Source organism: Anas platyrhynchos, chromosome 24, assembly GCF_047663525.1.
Source record: "Anas platyrhynchos isolate ZD024472 breed Pekin duck chromosome 24, IASCAAS_PekinDuck_T2T, whole genome shotgun sequence".
Taxonomy (NCBI): Eukaryota; Metazoa; Chordata; class Aves; order Anseriformes; family Anatidae; genus Anas; species Anas platyrhynchos.
The window spans coordinates 6,051,926-6,069,120 of record NC_092610.1 but is presented as its reverse complement, the minus strand read 5'-3'; the positions used below and the strand labels follow the sequence as shown (position 1 = coordinate 6,069,120).

Here is a 17,195-nt window from a genome sequence, read left to right as displayed (position 1 = left end):
TCCAGCATGAACTTTGCACGTTCCCAGGTCCTGCACTTGCTCCAACTTGCTAAGAAAGGTGTCTCATGTTTATGGGCTCATTGCTATGAAGAGTAATTAATTACATTTTAAAACCCCGTTTTGAAGAGTGTTGGCTCCTCCATGCTGACCAACACCAAGCGTGGTCTGGGCTAGACTTAGAGCACTGTATTTACAGCACAGGACTAACTCAAGATCAAAGACAGTTGTGAAGCTGATTTATCACATCGATTTTTGCCCAAGATGCTGTTCTTTACCCCACTTGTGACGCACAGAGCACATTAGCTTGGTAAAAGAGGATTTAAGATGAGACTTTTCCAGCAAGCGCAAATTGAACACTGCCTCCCACAAGCTCAAACACTCACATTTAAGAACTGCCAACTAAAGAACGCCTGAAAAACATGTTAATACCCTGTTTTCTCCTATAGACTCCATATCCACTCCTAAATGTAAAATAATTGTTTGTGAAAAAGCTTTCTGAGATGATTCAATACCATCCCAAATGTTCCATCGTCAGCCTCCTCTGATGAACACATGGGCTGCAGCTGATTTTGTCAGGAACTCTGCACAAAAGTTAACATTTAAACAATTGGTCAACAAACAAGCACACCTGCTGCCTACAGCAGCGAGCACAACCATTCTGGGGCAATTCAGGCTACTTTCTACATATTTTTTCCATTACTGGAAATGGCCTCTGGAATGACGATGGCAAAAGATGATTCTCCTAGCTGGACACTGTTTCTCCAGACAGATACCTCTGCAAGGAAAATTCAACAGTACAAAGTAAAGAAGCAGAGAAACATCGAGTGCACCCAGCTGAAAACTGTAGGAGGGTTTCTCCCCAATAAACCTGGAGGCATGCTGGAGCAAGAGAAAGAGAGCTTCCAAAGGGCAGGTTGTAGATGCCTACCCCTGCTCTGCCCCCAGCTCAGATACAACCTGGAGAAGCTAAAGAGAATCACTGCATAGACAAGAAAATCTATTCTTCCTTTATCTTTCAGTTTCTTTTCTCCTTCTCTCAGTCAAAATCTATCTTCAAACTTCAGCCTCTTTATTTTCATTATACTTTCCTAATTCTCCCATTTTTTTTTCTCAGAAAAGGCACATCTTTTGCTTTTACTTTCATCTCCGCCTCCTCATGACCTGAGTAGTCTCTTCTCTCTGTCATGTGTTATGCCTCTACTATTTTTGCTTATCGGTGCTGACTTTCATTTAGCTTGTGTTCTGCACTGCCTTCTCTGTAGATCAGTACAACAGCAGCTAATGCACAGCATGGCAATGCATGGCATTGGCACAACATCAGCAAATCCTTAAGAAACGAGTCACATGGATTTTATGGCATATGGTTTCCAGCTGCTAACATTGCACATCTCTGGCCAAATCCAAAGTACAGGCACTAAAATGGGGGATTCCAGCTATTATTTCAGTCAAACACCATTTCTTAGGGTTTTACTTTAAGTGCAATGGAGCAAACTTGAACAGAAATGCCTGTTTTGTTTGCAATCGACAGAAACAAAGACTGGCACCCTGATGAAGGAAATCAGTGACAAAATTCCCTCTGGTTTGAATCGGATCAGAGTTTCACAATGAAGCTTGAGATAAAATGCTAAGAAATGCTATTTTGGACATTCTTGTTGGTATTTTGAGCTGCTTTGTTAAGGCTGAAATGAATTCCTGTGAAGATGCCCAGGCACACTGTCTCTCCAATTCCTAAACAGATCCTGAAGTCCTTGTAAGGAGTTTGAGGAAGAGTCAACCAGTGTCAAGCTGTACACGGACCCCATGTCCTGGGACCATCACCACACATACACAACAAGCTCTTTGCCAATGGATTTGGGGTTGGAACCCCCAGAAGTTGGAAGAGAAATGCTGCAGGCTGCACCTGACATCTGAGCTCCAGGTGGGAACGTCACTGACAAGAGATTTGAAGGAATCCTTCATCTATGTTGTGGTTGGCCTCCAGAATTCATTCCTTCTAAATGAGAAGTGAAAAACTGCAGTGCTTGGCTTTATGTTGCTTGCCTCTTGTTTCCAGCACACTGAAACGTTTCATTACAGTGGTTCCTTAAAACCCTACTGGTGGCAAAACTCTGCTGTTTGCAGTACTCAAGCAGATGGAAGGATTTTCTCTGTTGTTTGGTCCTGTCTCAGCCAGGTCGAGATCCAATGAGCTTAGTGGGACGCATTTCCAACAGAAACCCGGTCTTTCCATTACATTCCAACCATAACAGACGTTTTCTTCTATACATTGAATTTTAGCCTGTTTTTAAGGATGCCAGGCTTATGTCAGAACAGCTGCTGTACTACTGGAGAATCCGCCTGGTCATTCTGGTCATATCTCTCTGTGATAACTTTTAAGTCATTTGGCCCATTTCCAAATTTAAACAACAATTACCGTATCTGACATACCTTAAGTATATTTAAAATGTTACAAGACTTGTGAAAATGAGTGGACTAAGCAAAATACAAGGTCATATTTCTGCTCTGACAAGGGAACGGTACAGCTCCCTTCTTACCGGTAACCACTAAGCTGCCGTGTCTGCGGAAAAAAAAAGTAAAATGCTACATTTAGCATTTACCAATTTCTGTAGATGAATCACTCTGGAGAGACACAGCTGAGGGAAACCAAATCCCCTTTTTTCAGTAGCTCGTGGAGTTCCTCAGTTCTTATAGAACTGTGCAAGGTAATGCCTTATAAAAGCAGATCAGGTTATGGGCAAGCCAGAGGGCAGTAGGGCATTGTGCTACCTGGAGATCATGGTCTTCATGACAACATCTCTCAGCTGCAGCTTTGGATGATGGGGCAGATGCTACCTTAGATTTTCAGTGATTTATGACAGAGAGATTCACAATACAAACAGTGGGCAGCACTAGCAGATCTCCTGTCATTACTTCTTGTAACTACTCTCAATACTATAAAATGCTGCTGCAGCATTGGCAGGACTTGCCAGGCAAAAGTTTCTCTTATATACCAAGGAAAGAGCAAAGGAAACCAGCCAAACAGCAAAACAACTCATGTTTCCAGGCTGAGTCCGCTGCAAAGGGCAGTGCACACATCAAGATAATTCTTTAGGGAAAACAAAACAAAACAAAACAAAAACAGAGATTACTTACAGTGGACTTGATAGCCTGTAATTCTGACGATGTCTCTCTCTCGTTTGCCCACGATTTAATTCAGTCTGTAAAAGAAAAAGCACATTGGAATCACAATGCTCTTATATTAAAATGCCATCTCAGCAGTGAGCACACGGGACTTACATCAGGTGCCCTGATGGGGAGGATTGCTTGGTAACCGAAACAGTACACAAACTCAGCCCCAACAGCTGGAGGAGCCCTCGGTGACTGCGCTCACCTCCTTCAGCAAGTTCACCCCGAAGGCAGGTGAGGTGCACACCAGCAGAAAGCACATCACCGCGGGGTACTCCTCCTGCAGACCATGTGCTCATGGTCTGAGTACAGACCATGCTCTGAGTATACTTTACATGCAAGGAAAAAGACTTTTCCTTCATAGACATGCATTTCAATTCCATGGAAGAACATATGGTTCCTCCAAGTCAACGTCACCAAACCCTGGGTTCAGCAGCACCACACAACCTGTTCTGCAGCACAAGGGCTCCGACCTGCCACCATGACTCAGCTTGCAACGTAACAGCAGGGGGACAGACAAAACTAAACCGAACTCTTCCTCGTCTATATGGTCAAAGCAGTTCTGAAATGCTGAAGGAACAGTGGGTAGTAACAAATTTGGGTTACTAAAGCAATTCCAGAATGCAACTCTGATTGCACAGAAACCCTGGTTAAGATTTTCATAAGCAGTTTAAGATCTCTTAAGCTTAGCCACAAATTTATACAAGCTTCAGGGGGCTTTATGTTCAGAGACAGCATCTCTGTACAAAACTGGCTGCTGCAGCACACACTTTATGGTTTGTGTTCCCCTAGGTCAAACATTCCCAAAGTTTTAAATGAGCTTCACTCCTGGCACATCCTCCAATCTGCCTTCAGCCCCAGCTTGCTGCCTTCTTGCCTTTTTATGATGCTGTGTCCATCTCTGGATTGTGCCTTGCTTATACCTCCATCTTCCTACTACCACAGAGCTGACCATGCTATTCACGTCTTTATGTGGGACTGCTATTCACAGTCCCATCCTCTTCCTTGCCCTGAAAATGTGGCACTGCTGCTGTGCTCCTACCCAGGCCCTGCTGTCCCCTCCTCATGCCAGCACCAGCTCTGTAATGTCACAGAGGGAAGCCTAAATTCCCATCCTGGCTGCAACATGCCACCTCACCAACCCTCTTCTCCATACTGCAGAACCCCTGGCCATCTGGAAGCAACCGTACGATCCAGACAGATGGGGTCATGCAAACATCTAGATGAGAATAAGTTTGGAAACAAAGCACCAAGGCAAGCTGCCTCCTCTCCCCTGAGGAGCGTGCCTGACCACAACCATGAAAAAAGGTCATTTTTTCACCACTCAGTTTTGTGTTCCAGTTTTGCCATCCCGACTCCCAGAAGGTGTATGTTCAGGAAGAGTGAAGCAGCGGATGGATGGCACTGCAGTGCCCGAACACATCCCTGTCGTCTCCCAGATCCCAGGGCCGAAGTGGAAACCAGTTTGGTGTAGTGTCATAAACTCCACGTGAACCCTGCAGCCACCACAAACCATGGCGCAATGAGCACTCACTTGGCTGGGAGAGGGCTGAAATTCCACCTCCCCGGGGCTCTGCATCCTCAAATCCAGCCATGTCTCAGACCACAACTCAAACCACTTAAATAGCATTGGTATCTGAAATCAGCTGGTGCTCCCATGCTGTGTTATGAACACAGCATGTACCAGAGGAGAGGTGCCCCCTGCACTACCAAGAAGCACTTGGCCATATGGTGACAACATATCACAGAATCACAGAATTTCTAGGTTGGAAGAGCCCTCCAAGATCACCGAGTCCAACCTCTGACCTAACACTAACCAGTCCTCCTCTAAACCATATCCCTAAGCTCTACATCTAAACGTCTTTTAAACACCTCCAGGGATGGTGACTCCACCACCTCCCTGGGCAGCCTGTTCCAGTGTCTAACAACCCTTTCAGTAAAGAAATTCTTCCTAAGATCCAACCTAAAACTCCCCTGGTGCAACTTTAGCCCATTCCCCCTCGTTCTGTCACCACGCACGTAGGAGAACAGGCCAACCCCCACCTCGCTACAGCCTCCTTTAAGGTATCTGTAGAGAGCGATAAGGTCGCCCCTGAGCCTCCTCTTCTCCAGGCTGAACAACCCCAGCTCCCTCAGCCGCTCCTCGTAGGACTTGTTCTCCAGGCCCCTCGCCAGCTTCGTTGCCCTTCTCTGGACTCTCTCGAGCACCTCCTTTTCTTTCTTGTAGCAAGGGGCCCAAAACTGAACACAGTACTCGAGGTGCGGCCTCACCAGAGCCGAGTACAGGGGGACGATCACCTCCCTAGCCCTGCTGGTCACACTGTTTCTGATACAAGCCAGGATGCTGTTGGCCTTCTTGGCCACCTGAGCACACTGGTGGCTCATATTCAGACGACTATCAACCAATACTCCCAGGTCCTTCTCACAGAAGAGTCAATTCTCTTGCCCCTTTGGGACTTGAAGCCCACATCCCATATCCCCAGTCAGCCCCATCACCCACATGGCATATTTATTCTTTAGAGTACTGCAGTCATGAGTCAGACAGAGGAGAAACAAATGGGACCTTCACCCTACACCTCTGTGTGACGGTGGAGAGAAGAACAAGCCCTGGGTCGTGCTCCTACCTTCAGAAAAGCACTCAGAGATGTGCTTTATGGTTGAAGAGCCACAAGCTGGACAGACTCAGTGCTGAACTCCACGCAGCAAGAGAGCAAAGTCACACAGACACTGCTCGCTTATACCCAGGACGGATGAGCTGTTTGTATCCAGCAATCAGCTACATCCACAACCCACAGTTCATCCAGCTGGGAGTCCCAATGGTGCACTTGGGGCCACAGATCACAGAAAAGAAATGCTGCCACGAGCAGCTGAAACTTTACAAGAAGAAAGAGGGGACACGCTCACTCAGAAGCAAGCAAAGTAGGGCAGAGGCACATAGGTGCTGCTGCAGAAAGACACGGACAGTAGTTAATGGGTTAATGCTGGTGGGCCTTGCAGAAGCTCCTAACGTCCCCTGGCAGTCTCCTGGACATACAGTTTGTATATGTCCACTGTGCCTGCTGTGGACAGAGTCCTCAGGACACCCCCTGATGTCTTAATGGGAAAGAAATTCCCCAAACCGCTGCCAGCAATGGCATCGTGCCAGTGATGAGAGCAGTTTCCAGGCTGAAGGGGGTGAGAAGCTCTGGGGATCTTTCATCTGCTGCTCCTCTTCCTCAGAGGGCTGGAGCATGCGACGCGTCCCTCCCCTTTCCAATATCTGCTTTTTCTGTGGAAAGGAGGACGCTGCTCTGAAAGCAGGTACAGATAGTGACAGAAAGAAAAAACACATCCATACATCCTCTGCTGCTCAGAGCAACACCGACCGCTCCCTTTGCGCTCCTTGGGGATAAAATGAGGGTGTCCACATGAAGTGGGAATGTTGCTTGGGGGACTGGTCTCCATCCTCAGCCCCCTCCCCTTAAACCCTGCCGCTGGATGATTTCTGGGTTTCCCACCTCATTCTTACCCAGCCTTGCCCCAGCAGCAGTTTATGTATTAAAGCTACAACCTCAATCAGCCACAGACAGGATTCTGGTAGTACCATGTGCCTGGTTTTGAAACTGGTTTCACAGGCACAGCATCTGCCGAGCTGCTTTGGACTTGCCGAGGGGAGAAGGCAATCCAGTGCTCAACTCATGTGATTCTGGTTCAATTCCCACTTCAGTTGCACGTTTCCTGTGTGAAACCAGGCAAGTCATATCATCAGAGGCCTGCATTAGTCCCCACTTCTAAAACAGGGATACTTCCCCATTTCACAGATGTGCTGTGAGTCACCCATTCATGTCCACGAGGCCCTCGGATACTACGGGAAGGGAGAGACCCACGGAGATAAACTATCCAGATAACTAGAAAGAGATGGGAAGACATCCAGGAGACTTTCCCTGCTCGTTAACAAGACACATGCTGTGTTGGTTCACTTTCACTTATAATCCACGTGCTTTCAGCAATTCCCCTTCTCACCAAGCCAGGCAGCCAAGGGCACCGGCACCTGCACCACAAATTACCTCATTTTGCCAGCAAGGCACATACAAATGGTTAATTTATTTTCATAACTTAAAACAGCTTCTTTTTTTTTTTTTCAAGAAAAAAAATGTAATTATTGCAAAATCTGCATTTTTTTAGAGCTAAATATTCCAAGAAACAGCACCACTGAAATTAGAAGAAATAAAAGCAGCAAGCCCCATGCAGCCTGGTGAGAGCCACCACCAGGAGATGGCCATGGAGAGAGGCTTCCTTCCCCACAAACCCAAGTATGGGAAACCCCAGCTGAGAGCTCTCTTTCTCCCGGTCACACTCACAAAATGCAGAAGACAGGACAGTTTTTGCCCTACCTTAAAGGCCAGCACTCAGCTCTGCCACATCCAGCACCAGCCTTCGGTACAGTTTTAAGGCAGACCTAGCAGTTGCACATAGCCTCGTGTGCTGTCTGGACCAGCTCAAGGCTGCTCCATTGCACCACAGACAAACACACGCTTGGGAGCAGGAGATTTCAGTAATGTCATTTCCATCATTAAGATCAACTGGGATTTGAAGTTGGGTTTCTGCAGACAGTAAAGTAATGCCAATACACCACTCCAGAAGGTGGTTTTATTTTTTTTTCATTCGTAATGAAATTAATCCTGTTTTCTTGCATACAAAACTCAAGAAAACCCAGTTCTTTTGCAATTTTTAAGATGACCCTCAAGAACCATTCAACGCTGGTGACTGTGAAGTGGGATTATGTGCATCACCGTCACGTCTCCTCCCGAGGATTGTAAAAAGCTCTCCTGCTTTCACTTCTCACTCAGCCATTGGTGCAAAAAAGTCATTAGCGAACTAATATTTTGAAACTACTTCTGTGTAATGATTCTTTCAAAATTCATGTGAACTGAATGCTCCAGACCTGCCAAACCAAGAGTGGGAAGCCAGCTATTGGCAAGATGGTGATTCTTTCCAAGGTAATGTGTCTTGCATACAGCTAAAGCAGTAATTGCCTTTCTCCGATAATACGTTCCCCCTGCTGAGACTTATGGTTAAACTCATGTATTGAGAAACCTTCCAAAACGTTTCTACATAGTTTCAAACCACAGGAGTGGAAAAAAAAAGAAAAGGACAACTACAGTTCAGATGGAGTTTACGATTTCTGCTCAATCTCATAATTGCAGGGTGAATCACTGGGGAACAAGGTTTTAGTCAATACCGCAGCCCCTGGTCTCCTGGCCAGCAAGCTTTGTAGAGATCAGCTGAAAATGGTTTCCCTTGACCCTCCCCTGACTTATCGATGAACCTCACCTCAGACTGCCTTGCCTTTCTCCCATGGATGCACGTATCCACGTTTGAACGGCCTTGTTGAGCACAAGAGTTGCTGCACGCTGGCTGCTCACTTCTCCATTTGCTTTGTGCAAAAGCCAACTGACTGGTGGATAATGGAGAGAGAAAGCAAAACCCAGATACATTGCTTGTCCCAGATTATTTCAGCATGTGAGAAGCAAAATGTAGCTTCAAGATGGAGCTTGCACTTCTGCAGAGCGTGCACACAAAGCCTAGACACCCACATGCAGCAAGGTCCTCCCATGCCCCTGGGCCTTGAGGTCAGAATATCGACCCCGGCTTTGTCTATTTACTGGTGTAAGCAGTAGCCTCTGTTGGTCCAGAACTGGAGGGTGAAGTTTTTATCTGCAGCTGGTCATTGCCCAGCTCCCCCTGCCCCAAGGAACTGATTCCTCACACTGCCTGGTGAGCTCAAGGGATGGGAAGGGGCAGAAGGAAGTGCACTACGGGAAACTGAACAAAGACAGATGAACACTAGTGGAGGTCAGGCTGCCAAAAGGTTAAGAAACTGAGAACGGGACCAGCCTCCAGCCACTGTACCCAATGGTGACCCATAGCGTGGGGCTCCAGCCTGTAAGGAGCTGTGAGCAGCCCCCAGGACAGAGGGGGCCCAGCCAGACCCACTGCTCCCCTGCAGCCAGGTTGGTTTGCAGACCTGCAGCAAGGCAGATGGAGCCCAGTTACAGCCCAGGTCACTAAGTTGCCGTTTTGCATGCGTAGGAAACTGGGCTCACTGCACACATCTTGTAAAGTCCTATGCAAATGCACGCTGGAGACAGAGTGCATCATCTGCATTTGAGAACCAAAATTAATATTGCAGTAACGTAGCAGTGATTTTAGCAGTCAGCACAAAAAATAAAAAACGGACCCCACATCAACTACTAAAATGGAAACAAGCTCGTCCCAACAGTTTTTATATTTCATTTTACCCTGCAATGACACAAAGGGAGTCCCAGGTCCTGGCTCCTGCTCACACATCTGGGCAGTGCAGTGCATAAAGGACTGGAATCAGCACCTCTTCTCTCATTGATTTTGGGAGAACAATTAATGAAGTAATGGACTACCCAGCAGGCAAGCCTGCAGCTATGTAAATTAGCTGGTCAGTTAATCACTATGTAAAACAGAGGCTCACAGTACAGAGTGACACAAAAGAGGCAGCAGCCGCAAGGAAGTCATGACTGTGTGTAATAATCAGATTAATTCCCATTCCTTGCAGGATATTCCCCAGTGTTTTAAATGCACAGATTTTTGCCACCCATGGTTTAAACGCCATGCCAGACTATGTAACTCATATACAGTTCTGCTTCATAAAGATACAGAGAAAGCTCTGCAAAAAGGTTGCAAATGTTCTCTTTTCAGATTGGAGCTAGTAATAAACTGTTTAGCCTTGCACAGCTCTCCACAGCAGGGGTAACACCAGCCAGAAGCCTGCATGCCCCAGCTTCTTGCATGATGCTCACCAGCTGAATTAATATAACTAATTTCCTTTCCAGTTTATTTTGCAGTTCATGGGCTTCCTGAGAGTAGCTTTCCCCTCAGGCTTCATTAAAGAAGAGGGGGAAAAAAAATAAAAAAAAGAAAGAAAAAAAAAAAGGAAAAAAAAAGCAACAAGTGTCATGGGCTTGTTAGCTGTATTGTTTAACTCAGCCTTTGGTTTTCTGACAGTTGGTTACTGCAGGAGTTGAAGCCATTCCACAACAGGGAAAATGAGGAATTTTGGCAAAACTAGAGAGAGTGGGCTGCTTGTGGCTGATTGCAGAAGCAACCAGAAATGAAGGACTGCAGGGGTGATGGAGCAGCAAGGCGCTGCTGTGACCAAGAGAGTGGGGCCACGGGCCATCCTGCAGCCGTGGTCCAGAGTTTGCTCTAAGGACGTCCTTGCAGGACACAGATAGGTCAGTGGTGCTACCTCCAGGGCACAGCAGGTTTGCAGGACCAAACAAAACCAAACAGGGAGTTTAAACACGATGCAAATAATAAAAATAAACTTTTAACATTCAGATTTCATTTCTGCTCCTTGATAATTTTACTCTACAAGCTATTACACAAACTGTTTTTTTTTTTTTGTCTCATTAACAATAAAACAGAAGCAATTAAGCAAAATGCAATAAAACTTCAGCAAAATAAAATTAAAACAGCCTTCAAGATTATTGTATAACCTCGCTGAAATGACAAAGTCATCTTTCAAGCTGACATCACAAAATGCTTCCAAGTTTGCTTTGAATACAGAAGCAAGGGAAGGAAATGTTACAAAAAAAATGTCTCTATGCAAATGGCATCTCTCACTGGGAGGGGAGCTTGCTGGTGGCTGTGAGTTGCATTATTGCTTATCCCTGTGCCGAAGTACACTATGCCAAGCCCACAATAAGGCTCCCTCTCTTTGCACAGGCATAGCTGACTATGCAAAACCAGCCAACGAAACATCCGCTGCTGAATACATTTGCACCTCTGTGTGCATCTACATATACCTCAAACTAGGCAACAGCATGCAGCTCAAGCAAGTCATTGCTTTAATTGACAAAATCAGCAACAACTGCGGAGGTTTCACTGTTTTTGGTTCACTGTTCTTTCAGTGCTGCCACACACACACACACAAACCGATGCCCTTTTTGCCACTGACCTATTTTGCGTTTTTCCCTAGTGAATTCAGTTGTGCAAGATTAAACAGGAGTCTCAATTTATCGCCCCTCGGACACCGATCAGGTCTGCAAAACTGAGTATTCTCCTTCCAGCTGCATGTTCATGGAATAGCAACACTGGGCTGCAAAAAGCACCGTGTAGATGCTCAGTGCCCCAGCCTCCTGCCTGCAAGGCGAGCAGCTTGGGGGCTGCAAAAATAAACCCAGATCTAACAACTGCAGACAACGGGGTGGTATGCCTGGGGATCCAGCCATCCACCCATCCTCACCCTCACTGTGCATGCGCTTCCAGGGCCCTGAGGGCAGATGAACATGATTGCATGGGTTGCTGTTTGCATTTGAAGGTGCTCTGACCACTTCTGGTCAAGGCATGGGCAGCAAAGCAGCAAGGACTGAGCTGCAAGCAGGAGCAGCCCCTGCCCAAGCCGAGCTCTGCAGCTAGCAGATGCAGCAGCTCCCATCCTTTCTGGGTGGCACAGGGGGACCTCTGCTATAATTCACCCACGGGTGGCAGGTTCCTTTCTGCAATATAATGCTAACAGCCCAGCTGTGATGTTCAGACTTTGTTTTGGCTAGCTCATATACGTTTGTTTGTTTCGTTTTGTTTTTTCCTTTTAGTGTTTTCTGGTTTACACATAAAATCATTAAATATCTCTAAGTTTTTGTCATTTCCCTCTCTGAAAAAAACAAAGTAAATTTACAGCATTTTAGCAAACTCTTGAAACACGCAAAAGCCTGCATCCTTCCAGAGTTTAAGTGCCAGTCACTGGTAAAGGTGAGAGGCATTTGAAAGGCAGCCAGGAAAATCTGGAGTATCACATTCGACATGCACAACGTTGAAGTAAGCCAAAAGCATGCAGGCCACAATCTCCAGAGCTCCTCACAGAGACGACCGACTGCTCTGCTCACCACAGCATTCCCCTACAGCTTCAGCAAAACTAACACATGCTCAGCAGAAAGTTTCCACACACACAAAAAAAAAAAAAGTAAAAAAATAAAAATAAAAATGAAAAGCGTCGCACTCTCAGCTTGATTTTTTTTTTCCCCCATGCAAAGGAGAGGGATCAGGCTGATCAAGTACCACTGCCATGAAGTTTGCCACTGGTTTGGCTTTAGGAACGTTGTGCTGACCCAGGACCCATGCTGAGCAGCTCGTTGCTGGCTTGGTCCCGCAGCCATCCTCTGCTAAGCCCTCAGCCCATGGGAGGGAGGGGAGCAGGGCGTGGGTCTGGGGAGTGGAGGGAAAGTCCTGAAAATTTCATCACACACGAGGAGAGCAGAAAGCAGCCACTTCTGCCCAATTAACTGCAATATCAAGGCTTGTGGGAAGGGACCTCTCCGTCCTTAATTCCAACCCTCACTGCCAAAATAAAGAAACCACCCCAAACACAGTAAAACAGTGCAAAAGAGAACAAACCTATCTCATCCCCTACCCCCCGGGTACTCCAGCACAGCAGCCTGGCAGCTCCCTTGGCAAGGAAACTGACCTGTACCCTGCAGCCCCAAGGGAACTGGGTGTCCCCAGGCAGCAGCTTGGAGAGGTGGGAGCTGGCTTTGTGTGCTCTGGTGCTCTCAGGCCAGGTCCCCCCGGCTGCACCGAGCCTGTGCCACCAGGCAGCGATGCCACCCTGTGCCCCGGTGATGGGAAGTGGGCAGCAGTCGGCCAGTTCCCCTGGATGCTTGGCCCCAGCTCAGGTTGTGTGGTGCTGCCTCCAGAAAGTGATCTCCTGTTTTCCCCTTGCTTCCCCAGAGCACAGCATGCCAGGCGGGCATTCCCTGCTGCTGTGAAACATTTGCATCGCTTCAGACTTCACCAGATCTCACTGGCTTCAGCAGGGCTGGAAGAAGTTGGTACCCTTGCTAGGAAGCCTGCAGGGAAACCCAAGCAGAGCACGTTCAGGCTGCCCTGCCTGCCCGCAGCCCCAGGCTGGAGGTTGATGAAATCTCGTGATTGAAATCTAAGGACCGATCATTACAGATCCCATAAGCCCTTCTGAGCAACCACAGCCTGCAATTCCCACAGCCGGCTGGTTTGCCTTTCCTTGCTGCCCTGCAATGCTGTGCAAAGCTGCTGCATGCCCAGCTGCCTGCTCTCCATCCGCAATATTCCAGCACTGGAAGCGAGGCACTGAGCTAACCAACTTCCGAAGTGATTTCATATGCAGCAAGGATAGGAAATACTACAGAAATCCAAATGTATTATTAATTCTCTGAGTAAGGATGATGCAAAAGCAGCATGCAGATGGGAGAATTACTGCCTCTGTACATAGCCCCTGGGCAAGAAAATAAAATCAGAAGAGGGCCCTTCCAAAGCAGCGTGTTACTTTCTGGACACAGCATCAACACACAATGCTGTATTATGCCAGTCTGTACCTTATTTGACCAAGCACAAAGCAGAGATGCTGAAAGATTTCTGTTTAAGTGGCAGTAGGAAAAAAAAAAAAAAAAGGCCTGGAATTTCATTCCCATGAACAAGGAAACTTCTCCCACTGATTCAGGACCAAAGACAATGGGGTTTTTCCTATCCCCAGTGAAAAGAATAAAATGGTCCTTTCATTCCCTACAGGCAAAAACAGAGCTTCAGATCCCATCACCAGGCTGGTAACCTCCTATTTACAGAAGCAGCATTCACTCTTTAGGAACATACACTGAAATTTATTTATATTTTGTTGCAAAACAGAAATGGTGAAAAAAAAATAAAATCCCTGTAACATACCCAGAGCAAGTGCCTGCCTGCCCCTAATGCCACCCTCATCTTGAAAACCTGCCTTGATAAAGACTTCACTGTTTTTGTTAAGTGGCAGGGGAATTGGTAGAAGAGTCAGTTTAATTAATCAGCTTTTTCTCGAGATAAACGTTTTCTCAGACAGCATGGAGCTGCTGAGATGCCCTGGGTTGGCAGCTCGGGAGATGGAAGCAGATCTCTCAGTGCACGCAGAACGAGCAGCAATAGCTGGTGCTGCTCCTGCAACTCCTCCTCGCCAGCTACATGCTCAAACCTCGCTTGGAAATAATAACACGTAGACTGCAGCTGCCCTGCACACACATCTATATGTGCTTTAGCCATTCCAAATTACTTGCCGTGAGCTCTGGGGTGCAAAGACCCGTCACCGCTGGAAGACCCTGGTGTTCTTCACACCAGCGGCACAGAGGTTCAGGGGAAAATGTCACGTTTTGGAGCTCTCACACTGACAGCAAAGGCCAAGCCAAGTCACAAAAAGCAGAAATAATTTTGAATCAAGATATACATTTGTTTAACGGGAAAGAAAGAAAAAACATGACTGAGTTTGGAGGGAATGCTGTTAGCTTTGTAGGACGAAAAGAATCAAGTCTGGACAGTGTTTGCTTCCTTGTCATCACAAGCTCCGTGAAACTCCCTTGTACGCACATACAGAAATACACCTTATACAAGTGAAACGAAGCAGCATTTGATGAGAACCAGAATGGGTTTGGGTTAATTTCCAGGTGATTGGCCTGCTATTAACAGATAGGTCTTGTAGATGGATGCAAATATCTACACAGGGACCCCAGTGGCACTGTATCCACCTATCCCTGTTTTTGCCTTGTAAACCTGTTCCTCAGGAGCCTCCAGCACCAGCACTCACTGTGGGAATGAGAAAACATCCAGAGACAGATGTTCCCCATTTCCACCACCTCAGACAGGACCTTCTCCATCCCACAGAGTCTCCATTCTTTCAGATCTCATCAGAATAAAATATCAACCAAAAAATTCCCCATCTGCCCTGCAACTCCAAGCCAGGGCTGCAGCTAGACCCAGTATCTGCCCTGCATCCTCTGCTCCCGAAGGACTGCTGGGCTTGACCAGAGGGCTGAGGTGGGTTTGGAAGAGAAGCTCCTCTCCACTTTGGTGGGACAAATTGACTGAGCATACAGCAATGCCACAGGACAAACAACGATCCTTAAGCAAAATGAAGACCTGGAGACTTCTACTTGTGTCATATAACGGGCACTCCTAGCTTTAAAAACAAATTTTAACACAGAATTGTGTCAAGGGTTCAAGAGGATCGATTGCAGTGTTAGAAAAACTGACCAAAAAGCCTGGCTAACTCACTGTTTCCTTGCTCTGAGCCTTCAGGCTGCTTCAAACAACAGCACTTCCCTACACTTTCCTCAGTTCTGTCTCTGCAGAGGTTTAAGACAACGCTCCAGGAGCACAATGCAGGAGGCGGCCCCGAGGCACAGTGCTATACAAGCCCACCACAGCATCTCCTCCAGCCACTGTGCGCGCTGTGTGGAGCTGGAGGGAGCAGGAGAAGCCTCCCCAGCAGAATCTGCTCCAGCAGACATCCAGCCTTGCCCACTCCCAAGCAGCCAGGCAAAAAAATTTTTGCATTTCACATCACAGTGAATGAGTTTGGTGCTACTTGTTTTGGGCCACCTGAATGTGCTGAAGGAAGGGCTGATGCATGAGATTTGCGTTTGCTGCATCCACCTGCTTCTCTTTGTAAAGCAGTTAATTAGCAATGCCTGTGTGTTTTCCCAAGTACACCTGAGTAATCAGGAGAAGAAACACAATTTTTGTGAATTTTATTAGTATTTAATTGGCCACTGAAATCTGTCTGATGAAGGCAGCTGCAGGTGGCACCGGTAGGTTGAGAGGTGACAGTGAGAGTCACCATTTTTTGTGGAAAGCAGCTGGAAAGTTTCATAACTTACCCCAAATCAAAGGGAAAGGGACGTTCTGCACAGTCTAGCTTTCCAGCACCATTTCTATAGAAACTGTATAACCTGCTATCAGATCACCAGATAAATTATCCTAACATTCCAGAGCCATAAGCAAAATGACATCTTCATGCACATCAGGAGAACGAGACCCCTTCAGTGACACAAAGCTCCACTTTCTAATCCTGACAGACTTTACGGAATTTGCTTTCAATAGCTAATGAATTAAGAATCAGCCAATTAGGTGTACATTTTATTACTATGCTTCTAATGAAATAAAGTGTGGCTTCTGTTTAATTAGAAATGAGCTCACACTGGTGGCCATAGACACCTTTAAAATATCTTACAGCACTTCTCAGCTGAGTTTATCAGGGCTTGGAGCTGGAATGGCATTAAGGAAATGAAACAAAGGTCAAATATTACAGGTTTCAAGACAAATAAATATTTTAAAAGCTTGCTCCAACATCCCTAACAAAGAAGGTAGCTACATCCACGTGCAGTCATCCAGGAAATCTGAAAATCTGAGACTACATTCCTCCTGAATGCAGAAACTACTTAGGCCTCAAAATGTTTATTTGATGATACTTTTAAAGGAATTGAAATGTCTTTGGCAAACAAAAAATGTGCAAGGTATTTTATTAATAATTCCAACCTGTTTTGTTTGTTTGTTTGTTTGTTTTTTCTCAGCAGGTTACCTTTTTATAAGAAATTAAGACAACTGATCTTAAACCTGCAGAGATTCTAGATCCAGGAATTACCAGACTGCCTCAGCTATTAATCCAAAAAGCCTTCTGCAATGTCAAGCTTCAGGAGGAACAAATCCTCAAAAAAAAAAAAAACTTACCTAAGATGAAATCTCTTACCAAGTAAGCTGCTAAGAGATCACAAAAAGCCCTCATTATTTTAATGTAAGCAAGAAATTTGGTGGTCAAAGATCACAATGAGCTACACATCTAAGCTTTATCTATAGTGGCTGCTTTAAAAAAAAAAAAAAAAAAAAAGGCTTAGAAGCAAAGGCCATGACTGCTGGAAAATGGATCTTCAGGCAATTTTTCCTCTGTCCTTCCTGCTGTGCCACCTCCACATGAGAAATACCAAGAGGAGCTGGTGCTGGGACTAACACCCCAAATACTGCAATCCTCACATCTGGGCTGCGATGGGCTCTCCTGGTATTGCCAAGAGCGGCAACAGTATCCTGCAAAATTTCACCTACAAAGCCCATCACCAAATCTCTGATCAGCAACTCCAGGTTTCAAGGGCCACTGAAAGCTAGCCACAGCTGCCTCCACCTGTAAATAAAGACAGCTTCAAGTATTCAAGCAAGTTGGTTTTGCAGGGCCCATGGACAGACAACCA

The 17,195-nt window shown here is 46.3% G+C and overlaps 1 protein-coding gene across 18 annotated transcripts in view; it reads right to left on the bottom strand.

Annotated features, from left to right (window-relative positions):
- The window catches only part of HIVEP3 (HIVEP zinc finger 3), a 305,019-nt gene that overhangs the window by 70,570 nt on the left and 217,254 nt on the right, over positions 1-17,195 (bottom strand). For all 18 annotated transcript variants that reach the window (XM_013095706.5, XM_038167234.2, XM_013095702.5 and 15 more), the window contains one exon: positions 3,133-3,197. The gene's annotated coding sequence lies outside the window, so the exon portion shown is untranslated. The remainder of the gene's footprint in view (positions 1-3,132; positions 3,198-17,195) is intronic.